A 14,816-nucleotide genomic window follows, 5' to 3' on the forward strand; every position below is an offset into this window, starting at 1 on the left:
AATCAATATGTCCAATTCCGGTTGGGGATATTATGAATCCCTTCCAAAGTGTTTTAACAGTTTTATGGATCCCAAATACATGTCTTTCCTTTATTTATGTATCCCATAACCTCTGCCAGAGTGCATAGACATGATACTTGATTAACACCTTTGGCCTCCTCCTTTCTTAATGAAATTTGTGTATCAATATTTTTGAACTTCACTGACTGGCCTTCATGTCAGTTACCCCATGTTATACCCACAGAAATTAGTCATAATCTCCCAGATATTGCAGCCTTAATAATGTCTAATTTCTAACATTTTATTTTGACAGCTCTTGGACGCACCTATTTTAAGACTACACAGTACAGAAAATGAGTCGGAACAGACTGTTAATTTGAACTGACATCTTGAACCCACTGTAATGCCATAAGAATCACCACCTTCTCAATTGTCTATACAGATAACTTATCTTTTAGTCTTATCTGAAAATTTGAAGCATACCATAATAAAGATGCCCACCTAGCATCTTATGCCATTTTAAACACCCATTGGATTTGTGCCGCCAATTCCAGCAGACTTCCCATCAGTCCTTACCAATTAAAGTGCACATCACCATGCTCACAATGCTATGGACTTCAGATTATTTTAGGAGATTCAGCTGCGCATGTACTGTACACTGCATACCCACACATCAACAGTGTCCTCCCAAATTTCAAGTTAACTCTTTCCTGCACACATTCTCTGGGCCCACAGCTCATTCAGAGTTGTTCTCGCTCTATCAGAAATGCTGAGATTCCCTTTTATTTTTCACAGCTATGCAGTGTGACGGATGGCCGGGGCCCATGCCCGGCCGGGACGCCCCTTCTATGTATGTTCCAGGGAAGCAAGCATGGGCTGCACAGTACCTTCCCTGGATCAGTTGGTGGCAGCCCCACTGGGTGACTGTGGTGCCTCAGATACCCACAGTTCTCCGGTTGGGATCTGGGGTGGCCACCAGGAGGCGCTGCAGGGGTTCCTGGGCCCGACTGGGTCGTAGTTCAGCCACACCCGGGGGTGCAATCAGAGGCAGGTGGTCAAGCACCTGAAGCACTTCCGGGTGAATTATAAAAGGGGCCAGCAGCCACCACTCCGGAAGCCTGAGTCGGGAGGAAGAGGACAACACTTGCTGGGAGGAGTGGTGGTGCAAAGAAGAAGAAGAAGAGTAGTGTGTGTTTTGGTGTAGTGCTTTTGGGACTGTGTACTGCCTGTGGGACACGGGGAAGATGTGTCCCACAGGTGAAGAAAAATAAAAGTTTATTTACTTTTATATGTGCCTCTGGTGCCAGTCTGTGTCGGGTCAGGCGCATATATAGCACCTTTATTACAGCAGCAACTCCATGGCGACAGCTTTTAGCGCACTTTTGCTCAGCAGCAGTCAGGACTTTCATATACCTGCATGTGTGCGCCGCCTCTTGGAGCTCAACTTTGTGCAGGTGCCCCACCATACCTTACTGTGACTTATACCTGCTCTGCTTGTAATAACCAGGCAAGTAAGAAAAATGGTTTTAACCAAGCACATAATCTACAAACAGCTTCCTAATACCCAAAAACGACTGCTTTGTGACATGGCTTTGTCATACTTCCACACTGAGGGCGTTTACAGGCACACAGAAAATGTGGATAATTGAGTAATCCGGTTAATGCATGCATTTTTAAAGGCTGGTACAGAATGGCTGCTTTCTCTCACAGAAATTGAGATCTACAGCAACGCTGTCCAATTAAAACAAGGGTTTTTAAGTACATCACTAAACATAGTTGCTTAAAAGGCATCCTCAAGAAAGCAGAAAGATGAATTAAAACAAAATAAATTGAAAAAGCATTAAAAAAATCTTAACTTTTAAGTGTACAGAGATGAATAATAATTATGTTTACTTTTATATAGTTACCCATGAAATTATGTTATTCAATTATATATTAACCCATGAAATTTTGTGATCACAGTAATCACAAAATAATGAATCATTTTCTCCTTCCTCCATAGCTATTCCCATTTTTATCTGGGGTTGCTATTTTTTTTGTTTGCTTAGACTTCTCTAATATTATCCATTAATCTTGTAAATATACATAAATATTCATAACCAGTAATGGCGGATTGCACAATAACGTGCAGTGAATACACTTGACTTATAGACTTCATACTCTTTCTCTGTATGTTTACATTCGTTTGCTCAGAGGTTGATGCGCTTGTTGCTTTGTGAGCAGCTCTTGTTTTCTCCACTCTAGCGGCCCGCTTCTTCTCTTCTTCTGTCGGCATCTTTTTGTATTTAAACTGATAACGTCAGTTTTTGTGTTGCAATTATTTAGTACGTTTTTCTTAATTTTTCACTTAAGCGGGTACTTAAGTGTTCAATCTGCCTCAAGAATGATTTAAGATATGAAGAGGTAGGGGAAGTGATGGCGAAGGTGGTAGGGATGAGAACGCATGCACCATCCTGCTACCTGATGCCAAGAGTTGATTGTACAATAAAATAAAATAAAAATAAAAACAGAAATAAAAATCATCACCCTGAAAGCGGACAGTAGAGCTCACATAGTATATGTGTACCAAATTTCAGTTCAATAGGTCAAATGTTTTGTGAGCTACAGGCGATTTAAAATCCTGGACAGACAAATGGACAGCCACGGTAGCGTATTATATAAGAAGAATAGCCATCCCCCGTGGCTTCGCCCACGTATTAGTGAAACAGGACAGTGAGGAGGGCCCCACCCAGCTCTCTACTCCTGACATCAATCTTCCCCCTTACCTCGGCCCGCAGCCTCTGTCTCGGATTAGCCAGAATAAATTGCTCCTGCATGATTCTTAGCGCAAAGAGAGAAGTCGCAAAATCAACGGGGAAGTTCAAGCAAATTATAGAAAAAAAAGATCTAGATCCGTTAAGTAGTTCTCTCGCTCGCTAACTAAGCGGAGTTAAGGTTACGTCCCGAGGCAGACGCATAAGTGAGGAGGGCCCCGCCCCCTCCCCACAGCCCGATGAGTCTCTCTCGGATTCACGCTAATAAATCGGTACCGCAAGCGAACTATGATACTGAGCTTGATGAGAAAGTCTCAAAATCAATGGAATGTTCAAGCAAATTATAGAAAAAAAAACAAAATCCGTTAAGTAGTTCTGTCGTGAAAAGCGGATGGACATACAAACGGGTCTAAAAAACTATAAGAAATTTCGGGCTTGGACCACAAAATTTTTAAAACCGTTTCTTAGCGAGGACCTATGGGCCAAGGGTAACCTACATTCCAAATTTCAAGTCCCAAGTCCTCATGGTTTGGGAGATTTCGTGATGAGTGAGTCAGTGGTATTTGGCTTTTATATAAATAGATAAGGAAGAATATTTAGCCAGAAGAAATTTAAAACACAAATGGTGAACATAATATATTAGTTAAGATCATCATGTCAGATGTGCAATTCATCGTAGGTATCAAACAAATTTTCTTCCTACTGCATTAGGATTTGGTGTATTTCACCATTAAAATGTTGCTAAAAAACACCAGTTGTAGCCTCATTTAACTATTTTTGTTGGTCATAATTTTTTTGTCGTAAATCAATCTATTTTTTCAGTATGCCCCTGCAACTCTGCAATGACATTGATACTCGTATTGCTACGGATATGATGACCTTGAAGGATGGATATAATGTGCTGCATATAATGTATTTTCTATGTTGCCTTAATATAAACGTTTTAAAAAAAAAAAAAGAAAACAAAAGGCACACACTACAAAGCTTCTTGTGAAAATGTGCATGATAAATCGATGTAAATATACTGCATGCAAAGTAATCAGTAGTGCCAGTAATGCTGTCATGTTTAGTGTATCAAATCTCACATTCATTTACTGCCCAGCTGAACACACAGCACAGCTGAACGACTGCAAAGCATACCCCAGCATCACGTCTGGCAAGGCTGCTACTAGCGAAGCCTTCCAGCAAGCCATACATCATAAAACATTGATAGGGTTCCAGTAGGCTGCCATACCTGACATTTGATTTATTGCTCAAGGTGTTCTTTTTTAATTCTAAACAGTCAACAAGGGATCACAGAAAAATGTCAAATGTGCACTATTTGGAAAACAAGAACGACAGGGCCAAACTGGGTAGACAGGTGACCCAAGTAAGTCCTCTGATTTGCCAACTGCCTGCTTTTGCCTTGCACTGACAGGACCCCTTCCGTGCTGCTCTCAGGATTTCAGATGTTTATCATCCTTAATATTCCCTGGGTTCCTGAATATTGCAATCATTTAGCTTTTTCACATTCCAATGACTTTTTATTATTTTCATTGACCAAAGTAAATTAATAAATTGTTTTAGACGGCACAAGATGGCATGGCAAAGAAATCAATAATTGGATTTTTAAAAGACTTGAAATAACTTGAATGCTTTCATTTTCAACACTTTTTTTTCCCCCAGTGGTAAATTTAAGCATTAAATAGCCTCTCTGGACTGGAACAATGTATAATTTATAGGACAGAGGTATAAACACATGTTGGTCTTTATTTTTGACTCTCACAAACCAATCTAAAACATACTATGCATTACTTGTTTTAAAGTCAGTGATGGCAGTCTTAGCGTATATCAAGTGGATGTGATTAATAACTAATTAATGGCTTAATTAAGTTTCCTGTTTACTTCTTGCTAATTTCAGGTGTCTCTTAGGCACACACAGAATAAGCAGCTTAACCATTATGCTGTTCTTGTCATGTAACAACCTTGGACATGCCTTTTGCAACACTGCTGCATAACGTTTGAATTGGACGATTTGCTTTTCCTATGGGACAGATCTTCATTCTTAGCGGCTGAGATGCAAAATGCCTTTCTTCGAGGGTACAGAAAATGGACTGATTTGAACATAAATAAGGATCGTAATACTTGCCAAAATTTTACAGAAAAAAACAAAGTTAATGTTATACAAAACAATAGCCAAAATCAGAAATTTTAAGTTGTTTGATTGCATTATACTGTACCTAGCCTTCTACAAAGCTATCCCTTAATTTCTTTAAAGTTAGGACACCGTATATGACAAGTGTGTTCTCATGATGTTACTGCTGTGAACAACAACAGTGGTCCTGAGCACAATATCCCCAAAAATCCCAAAAATGTTAACTAGAGGGTGTAAACAGTTAGACCCAGACGAGTCACAAAGAGAGCAAAGAAATATCTTTATAAGTAAAAGATTTATTTCAACAAAGGATAAGCTCTGAGGCACATAATAAGGACCAGTGTTGTGCACAAGATGCCAAAGGAACTGAAACAAAAAAGACAATCCAAACAATGTCCCAAAAATTATCGAAACACGAAACACAGAAGTTATAAAATGCAGTAATCACAAAATAATCAAAAGAGCAATGAACACTGGAGAACTCACCAAACACCTAGCACATTTAATGAACCACTAGGACTGTGAGTTTCCTTCGGCTTTTATAGGACTGAGAGCAGTCCCTTACAGAGGTGGGCAGGTGGGAAAACTGCCCACAAAACACAAGAATCATAGCAGAAGATGATTTGACAATAAGAAACTAGATGAACAACAATGTTTACATAAGAAATAAGAACAACAAATATAAAAGGGACATTTGAATCCCTTGGCTGAAACACAACACTTAGGGATAATACGTGCTACAGGGACCTAGCATCCAGGCATACCAAACAGAGGTGCCTTTAAGAAAAAAAAATACATGGTGACAAAATGATGTAATCAAAATAATGATAAAATAGAAATCAATATAAAGAAAAACTCTTAATGCATTTGTAATATTTTGCCACCCCTGTATCATATAGTTTACCTGTAATCATGCCTTCCACATTCAATTTCATGGCAATACTAATTATCTAAAACCATTTTGTCAAATCCTGTTGCATTTAAAATTTGCCCAGATGTTCACCCTTGCCTTATTATTAGACTTTTGGTATCCTTAGTTTCAGTAATTTCTTTCTAGTGATCCTTTCAATTTTTCTAACACTTTTTTGTTTTTTTCCTTAAATTGCTTGCATCCAGACCTTCATTTTGAATGATGTCTTTTGTTGCTCAGTGTCAAATTATTTTCACCAACTGGTTACTTATCTTTTTTCCATTTTAAAGACGTCTCATTATCCTATAGTGTTATCATTAAGAAATTCACCATCAATAATAAATATGGCCTATTTCTCCCTGTTAAATATAGTTAACTAAGTTTGTTCTTATAAACAAGTTTAACAAGATTAACTGTGAATAGAAATTAACTGTCCCGTGATGTGACAGGTATATTTGAATTCAAATTGATCCAGAGCAGAATCACAAAGATTAATCGGATTATCAAACCCTTTGGTAATTATGAATTATTTCTTAACTCCTAAATTTTTTACATATTCTCCTACTTGAATGATCAGTTTAGTTTATTCATAAAGCACATTTAAAAACAACCAATGTTGATAAGAGGGCTGTATATTAAAATAAATAATGTTAAAATAATTACATTCTAAGGAAGTGTAAGGTTTAACAAAACACATAAAATGCAATAAAAAAGAACCAATTATATTTAAAAGCCAAAGAGAAAAGATGCATTTTCATCCTGCATTTAAAAATGGTCACAGTTTCCGCAGACTTTACATGAGCTGGTAGATTGCTCCAAATCTAGTACAAAATCATGCTTTAGTGTTTTAGTTGAACCCTTAGAACTACTAAAAATGCCAAATTAGACAAATAAAGTTGGCAACATGGAACGTAAAGGTGTAAAAGTTTGGAGAGATGGGATGGTGCTAACTCATTTAGGCACTTGAAAACAAACAATGGTACCTTCAAACAAAATCTGTAATGAACTAGAATCCAATGAAGGGAGGCCAAAACCAGGGAAATATGATTATGCTTATGTGTGCTGGTCAAAAGTCTAGCAGCAGCATGTGTGACTTGTTGTAGAGATAAAGATTGCTGGGTAACTCCATTTTAAAATGAGTTACAGTAGCACAAATGTAAAGAAATAAAGACATTAGCGACCTTTTCAAGATCAGCAACATACAAGAAAAGGGCTTGATCTTAGCTAGAAAAACATGTTTTAACAACATAATTCATGTTTAACCAACTTGAGGTCGCAATCAAAAACCACACATTAAGTTCCTAGCATGGGATTTAGTTTACGGTGCAAGTGGACCAAGACTACAATCGTAGGCACAATGGAGGTCAGACAGCCCAAACATCACAATCTCAGTTTTTCCTTATATTAAAATCATGAACATTTTAGGATATTCAGGACTTGATACCTTCCGTACAATGCAATAAGGACATAAGGGAGTGACCACATTTCAAAGAGTGCAAAGAAATACCATATTTATTTAAAGGTAGACCTTACAGTGAGAGTAACATGCCACATACACAGGCACCATTTTGCAGAACCAGTAGGTGTAGTTCAAGTGTAACAGGGTTAAGAATAACATTAAATCTGATTAACAGGTACAGTAATTATCCAACTTGATTTCACTAAAGTATTCCAAAATTGCAAAAGAAACAGGTCAACAATGCACCAACTCTTTCTCCTTTTAGGCAAATGTGGCCTCTAATGAACTAAGACAGCTTAAGCCCACTGGGTAATATTTAAAATGCACATCAGATATCAGTTAATACCATATGTTACGTAATGTCAATACATTTAAATAAATCATCTAAAATGTCACAAGGACTAACAAGGATTAGCAAAGACATTTCTGATTATGCATCTAATTATTGAACAAATTCAAGTAAATTGCAAAACATCATTGTATTATTTAGACATAGCCAGGGTCATACAAGAATCAAACTGACCTGCACTCAACGATACATTGTGGCGCACCCAATCCCCATAGGCAACCTTATTTTCCACTGCATGGGGCTCAACTGAAGAATGAATTATCATCATCATTATTATTATTTTTTATTATTATTATTATTATTATTAAGAAAATGAAGTAGAAAAATAACTAGAAGAAGAAGAAAGGAATAATAAAGTGAACTATAGTAGTCCACAACTATATATTTCTGATAATGAAACAGAGTGAGTGAGGCTTCAAGTCGACAGAAAATTCTTTACTTCAAAAATGCACACAACTGCTGAGGAAATCATGAAATATTTTTTTCAGGTGACCGTTGACAACACCGTGAGAGCCTACAAAGCTTCCAAGAGTCACCAGGCAATAGTCCATCATCTCATTATGAAAAGTCCCTGCTAGATACAGATAACTAAAGGAAAGAACAATACATGTCCTAAAGTACATGCCAGTTTAGTAAGGGTTTAAGGCTGGCGATGCTCTCCTGGAATTTTACCCAACAGCTGCTATTTCACAAAGATGATGTGAATTTCACAGAAACCTATGAAGAAATTATTTTTACTACACGATATGTATATCACGTTATACTATACCAAGTACTGAAGACACAACACTGCTTATTTAATTAGACCTGTCTGTTTATGTATGTAAATTTTGTTAAGCGTATGTGGTCATATTATGTTTCCTAATCTGTTTAAGACCTCCAAGTCAATACACATTGAATTAAAAATAGAAACTGAATGGAATATTTTCTGAACGTGTTAGTTCTGTTATCACAGTGTCAGTCGCTTGTGTTTTTCTGGTTACTACAGTGCAGGTTACTATTGTTGTGCACGATAAGGAGCCCTGGCTGGCTGGGACGCCAGTTGGCTGGAAGGATCGGGGGAAAGAGTGGGCTCCCCCAGGATGGTAGAGGACAGCCCCTCTGGGTTGCTGTGGCACCAAGGATTACCTGGGAGTTTGTTGCAGCCCTGTTGGGCTCTATGGGTACCACCAGGGGGCGCTACAGAGACGGCAGAGCACTAGTACGGTGGGCTTTTACCACATCTGTAAGTGATTGCTGGCCATGCTAAAAAGCCACCTGGAGCACTCCCAGGTGGAGCTTAAGAAGTGCTAGCCAGAGTCAGGAGGAAGAGAGACAAAGCTTGCCAAAGGAGGAGTGAAGGCATAGAGAGAGAGCGAGAAAGAGAGAAAAGAAGAAGAGAAGACAAAGAGAAAGTACTGTGCTTGTGTTTTGTACTGTGCTGCTGAGGGGAATGATAGAGAAGTGTTACCCCTAGAGAATAATTGTGTGTGCTGTTGTGTGCTGAACTTGTGCCTGGTGTCTGTCTGTGTCGGGTTTGGGTGGGTGGTGCACCCCCTGCAGGTCAAACTGTATATTCAGGTCAGCAATTCTTTTGATCATACCCTCTTCCAAATAGATCTTCACAGTTCATGATGAAGGTAATGAAGGTCAAGGTAACTGACAACCTACACAGAGGCTCATTTACACAAAGCAAACATACAGCTGGCAATTAACTGAATGTACACATCTTTAGGATCTGGGATGCAACCAGAGAAAATCCAATCAACCAAAGAGAAGAAAGATGGGGGAAGGCACTTATTCGGGGACACTGCCTCCCCCAAGACACTAGATGGCCAGTTCCCTTAAGTGCAGTGGTGCCCTGGATTTCCGCAAGTCATCATGGACTTTGTAGTTCTGCTTGACAGCCCTGCTGGGCATTGTGGGTGCTGCCAGGGGACGCTGCCGGGGGACACGAGGCTTTATACTTTCCATATAACCTGGAAGCACTCCCAAGTCATCAGGACGGAAGGACAGAAGTACTTCCGGGCTGAAGAAAAATGAAATTCTCCAACTGACCTGGAAGTGTTGACAAATCACATGAACAGAAGAGGAGAAGCACGTCCAGATCAAGAACTATATAAAGGACTATGGGAAACCCGGCAGAGGAGCCGGAGTTAGGAGGGAGCGTGACAGAGCTTGCTGGGAGGAGTGGAGGAGAATTGTATTATTTATAATGGGTTTATTGTTTGTTGTGGTGGTTGTGGTGCTTTGGGGCACAACACAGAAAAGAGAAGAAATTAAATTACTTCTTAGTGATTTTATCCCGTGTCTTGCATACTGTCTGTTGGGGAAAAGGTAAGCAACAGCACCACAAAGCGTCCACTTTATGACAGGTCATAAATGACACCCTAAATACCCCATTTCCCTTTTTAGAATTTTCTCTCAAACACCCAGTTCTCCCTCCACTGTTATTCCTTTCACCTTCCACTTCTTTTTGCCATCTTCTAAACCTCCAGAAGCCCCCACCGTTCTTTGTATCTCACCTGTTTATGGTACCAGCCATCTTCTTCCTCCCAGTGTCAATCCTTTCACCCTTGGGTAGCCCCCCATACTGCACTCCACCTCCACAGCTAGATTCAAAATTCTCCTAGTCACCAGGTTACATTCTGGATAAGATGCTACACTATAATTGAATTTGCTGACAGCAACGATGAGACTGCACACCATTAGGAGATGAAGAGTCTGGCTAATTGGTGACACACTAACAACCTCACCTTGAACATAAACAAAACTAAAGAAATTATTGTAGATTTCAGGAAGGGAGATCAGTCTGCATTGATGAGTCAGTGGTACAAAGAGTGGGCAGTTTCAAATTTCTCAGTCTCCACATTTCAGAGAAACTAAACTAAGGCACCACTGCCATCATTATAAAAAGCATAGCAGTGTGTTCACTTACTCAGAAGCGTATGGAATTGTGGCATGCAAAACCAAATACTGGTGAGCTTCTACTGCAGCACTATTGAGAGTGTACTGAAATGAAGGATCACAATATGGTATGGGAACACCATAGCCCAGGAAAAGGGATCACTACACAGGGTGGTAGAGCAGGCACAGTGTATCACTTGTTCTGTTCTTCCACAGTAGAGTCCATATATACCAAACGCTACAGAAATAGGACTAATGCAATTCTACATGACCTTACTCACCCAGGGCACAGTCTGTTCTCTAAACTCAGGTCATGCCATTGGTATGCTATTATCAAAGCTGGCACCTCTCGGTTCAAGAACAATTTTAATCTCTGTCTTCTCAATAATGTGCATCATAGTCAGAAAAAGTAAACTGTACAATAACACAGTAAATGTCCAATAAGCAGACTAGTAAGCTACTTAGTAATGTAAGAGGTCTGTTCTGCATTTGTCTTGTCGTACTTGTTTCGTCGTATTTTATATGGGTGACCTGTTCTGTGTTTCATGTACTTGACTGAACAGATTGCATAATATTTTCTCTGTACATCTGTACAAAAGGCAAGTCAAAAGTCTTGAATCTTGATTAAGGGAGTGAGGTAACAGTCTTAGTAAACAAAAAGCAAGAGGTCGAAAGCCAGAAAGTCACGGTAGCAAACTAATGCAAAAGGCTAAAGAAAAGAGAGTAGTTAAGAATTTTCTAAAAAAAAAAGAACCATTAGCACATTAGCACGAGTTCATTTTCTGCCAAAGCTAAGATATTCTTCATACTACACCACCATCATGTTATAGCGTCATGAAATCTTGCGTAGAGTGGAAATCTTGCATGATGTGAACATCTTGTAAACACTGCATATCAAAATGGCAATACAATAACATCACCATCATCATAAAAATACAAGAAAAACATATACAATAAAAATCAGTTATAACTGTAAAATAATATATGGGAATGATAGTGTCCAAAAACTAAAATTCATAACACAGTATTGTCATTTATTTCAGTCTCTCCATTCTGGATGTTAAAGTTTCATTAATGCTTCATGTTTTGAAACTGTTTTGGTTAACAGTTGATCTGATGGAACCACTATATAATGAATGATAAAAGGCTCTCTCATAAATTGGTTGTGACAACTACCCTCGGACCACTTGGAAAGAGCTAGCTACAAAAGTGGAACTGCACACATTGCTTTGTGTGGTCCAATTTAATTTCACCTTCCACTATACACAAGTAATGTCAACTGGCAAGTTTAAATTGACCTGGAATGAGTGAGTGAAAGTGGGAATCCGAGTGTTCTCTGTGATGGGCTGGTGTTCCATCCAGGGTTGATTCCCGTATTCCACCCAAATACAAGCAGGCTCAACTCTGTAAAGTAAAAAGCAAATTCAGACCTTGAATAAACACTTGGAAACTAATTGTGGGACATTAAGATTGCACTCTACCACGTACTGTTGAGACTAAAGTTAAAGTATATGAGATTGTCCACCAGGTAAAATAGGCAGATATTTCTGCATTGAGCATCTTTAAGTTTGGATTGGAAAAGTTACATGAAAGACCACAACTGGTTCTTTAAAATTCCCAAGTGTATCTTAATGAATTGATCTTATAAGATTTACTCTGCCCACATGGTAGTGAAAAATAAATAAAAAAGCTGTAATTCTGGCCAAGTGGAAGGTAGGTACGCTCCAACGTCAAATGTTGGCACTGTATTTGATCATGTTCAGCTCTGACAGGAGAGTGTCCCATGTGCAGGGAAAAAAGCTTGTGGCTGTGATATCTCTGCCAATCAGCAGCTACCCTCTAAAACACACGTAGCTCTGATCTCTCTCAAAAATGTCAAAAGTTACTCCTGAACAATTTCTAGATGATAATGTCTGCTGAACAAACAGGTATCTCTTGCTAAACGGACGCAAGGCATGCTCCAACAGGTGGTTAGAAGTACTGTAGAGTGACTTGAACGGAGGCTAGTATGTGAGTGAAGAGGGCCCCACCTGGCTCCCCACTGCTGACGTCACGCTTCCCCTTTTTCTCGGCCCACAGCCTCTCTCTCAGATTCGCACGAATAAATCGGTGCTGCAAGTGAACTATGATACTTAGCGCAATGAGAGAAGTCAAAATCATCCAGAATGTTCAGCAAATTATAGAAAAGAAAACAATCTAAATCCGTTAAGCAATTTTCTCGTGAAAAGCGGACAGACATACATACAGGCAGAAAAACGTCTGGATTTTATATTGTGAAATGTTTGAACAGACACAAAAAAAGGTTTGGGGGCAGCCACCCATATACTTCAATCAGGCTGCCAAAATGAAAGATTGGTTCCAAATGACATGTCTCAACAGACTTCATTCCAACAATAGGCAAACATGCAGGGGAAGTGATGTCAGTAGGGCAGGTACCTACCGGAAGCGACACCCTCAAGTCCAGGCAAAATTTTTTGTGGTTGGTCTGCCGATGAAAAAAGAGGAAGGATTAGTGCACTCTGCCACAGCTGGTGTGGCACGGAATTATCTCTTTGTGGGCCCTTCGGCTGCCTCCCATTTGCACGTGTCTGACAATATATATATATATATATATATATATATATATATATATATATATATATATAGATAGATAGATAGATAGATAGATAGATAGATAGATAGATAGATATAGTGAATGAATAATGTGATAAACTGGGAATGATATATTTAAGATCATTTGTGACAAATAAGGGGAGATAAATTCAGTATGGAAAACTGACCATACAGAATTGTGCCAGACCATGCTGTTGAGATATGAAGACGGATCTACAGATATAAACAAATCAACCCAGTTTGTTGTGCTAAATGCACTCCGTTCATTTGAAAATCTTTCTCCATATGACTAAAATCAATACAGTCAGCAAAGCTCTGAGTTTATTAAAAAGTAGATCTAGGAGGCAGCTGTCATGGGGAAAGTTATTATGTTTTATCAAAAGTTGTGTCACACTTTATCTTTCATTCCTCAGCATGAAAATGGTCTTGTGTCAGAGTGATGGGAGTCGACAGTCTCCTGATGCAACAGATGTCACTCTGACTTAACATTAGGAAGTAGTCAGTCTTGCTGCTGTCAGATGTGCTCACAGAAATCATGTGTTCTGCATGGTAAAGACACCAAATATGAGACCTTTTCACATCCGCTTAATGTCTCAGAATTTTACATTAGGCCTATTTAAAACCTATACGAATCAAGTACATCATTTGGCATACATTAGATTAATATTTTTAAGGTGTTGTTTTAGTGCTTTACTTTTCCACTGCAAACTCTTAGATTTAGGGGCTTTGTAAGTAGGGAATCCATTCTCGGATGGGTTTATCCATTCCCGGGAATTTGGGAGTCCCGCAGCATGTCATTCCCGGGAATCACGTGCTCCTGGGGATGACACAGAGCACGGGCATCTCACATGTGAACGGTTTTAGAACGACTGACACTTAATTTTAATAAAACTACTGCAATATGTTGACACCAATAAAAGACTAACCTTATCTACAAGCAGTTCATGCTGTCATATAAGTACATGTACAGTATCTAGTTCAGGGGTGCCCACACTTTTTTGGCTTGCGAGCTACTTTTAAAATGACCAGGTCGAAATGATCTACCTACATTAACAATGCTATATTTTATATATATATATATATATATATATATATATATATATATATATATATATATATATATTTTGCATAGTTTTACTGTCAAATAGTGCAAAGAGTACGCGACACGTGTTTCGCCCTTTACGTTGCACCACAGTGTGTGGTTCGTTTTTCTGACAGCATGTAGATCGCGGTAATTACATTAATGGCATTCGTAGTCTGAATCACAATGTGATTGTATGGGTGGTTACCTACCAGGTAACGCTTGTGCCCTCTTCAGTTGCGAGAAGCAGATCATAGAATGTTGCAAAGTTTTACTGTCAAATAATTCAAAGAGTATGCAACACGTGTTTCGCCCTAATTCTGGGCTCATCAAGTGTACACACTCACTGCACCCCCTCTCGGGAATCGAACCTCAGACGTCAGAGGCGAAGCCACGGCGTGTGGTTCGTTTATTTGACAGCATGTAAATTGGGGAAATTACATTCATGGCATTCGTAGTCTGAATCACAATCTGATTGTATGGGTGCATGTGAGATGACCAGTGTGTTAGAAGAAAAGAGATCTCATACTGGCCGCCGTGTATGTCAATCAAGTGGTAAATGCCATAGGGAGGATATATGATGTGATGGCAAGTTTCTTGGCACAGATAATGCGGATGCAACAGACTGACG

General features: G+C 39.1%; 1 protein-coding gene across 1 annotated transcript in view; it reads right to left on the reverse strand.

Annotated features, from left to right (window-relative positions):
- adarb2 (adenosine deaminase RNA specific B2 (inactive)) overlaps positions 1 to 14,816 on the reverse strand; it is a 788,873-nt gene that overhangs the window by 200,324 nt on the left and 573,733 nt on the right. The gene's annotated exons all lie outside the window — the stretch shown is intronic.

This window comes from Polypterus senegalus, chromosome 5 (genome assembly GCF_016835505.1).
Source record: "Polypterus senegalus isolate Bchr_013 chromosome 5, ASM1683550v1, whole genome shotgun sequence".
In the NCBI taxonomy this organism is placed as follows: domain Eukaryota; kingdom Metazoa; phylum Chordata; class Cladistia; order Polypteriformes; family Polypteridae; genus Polypterus; species Polypterus senegalus.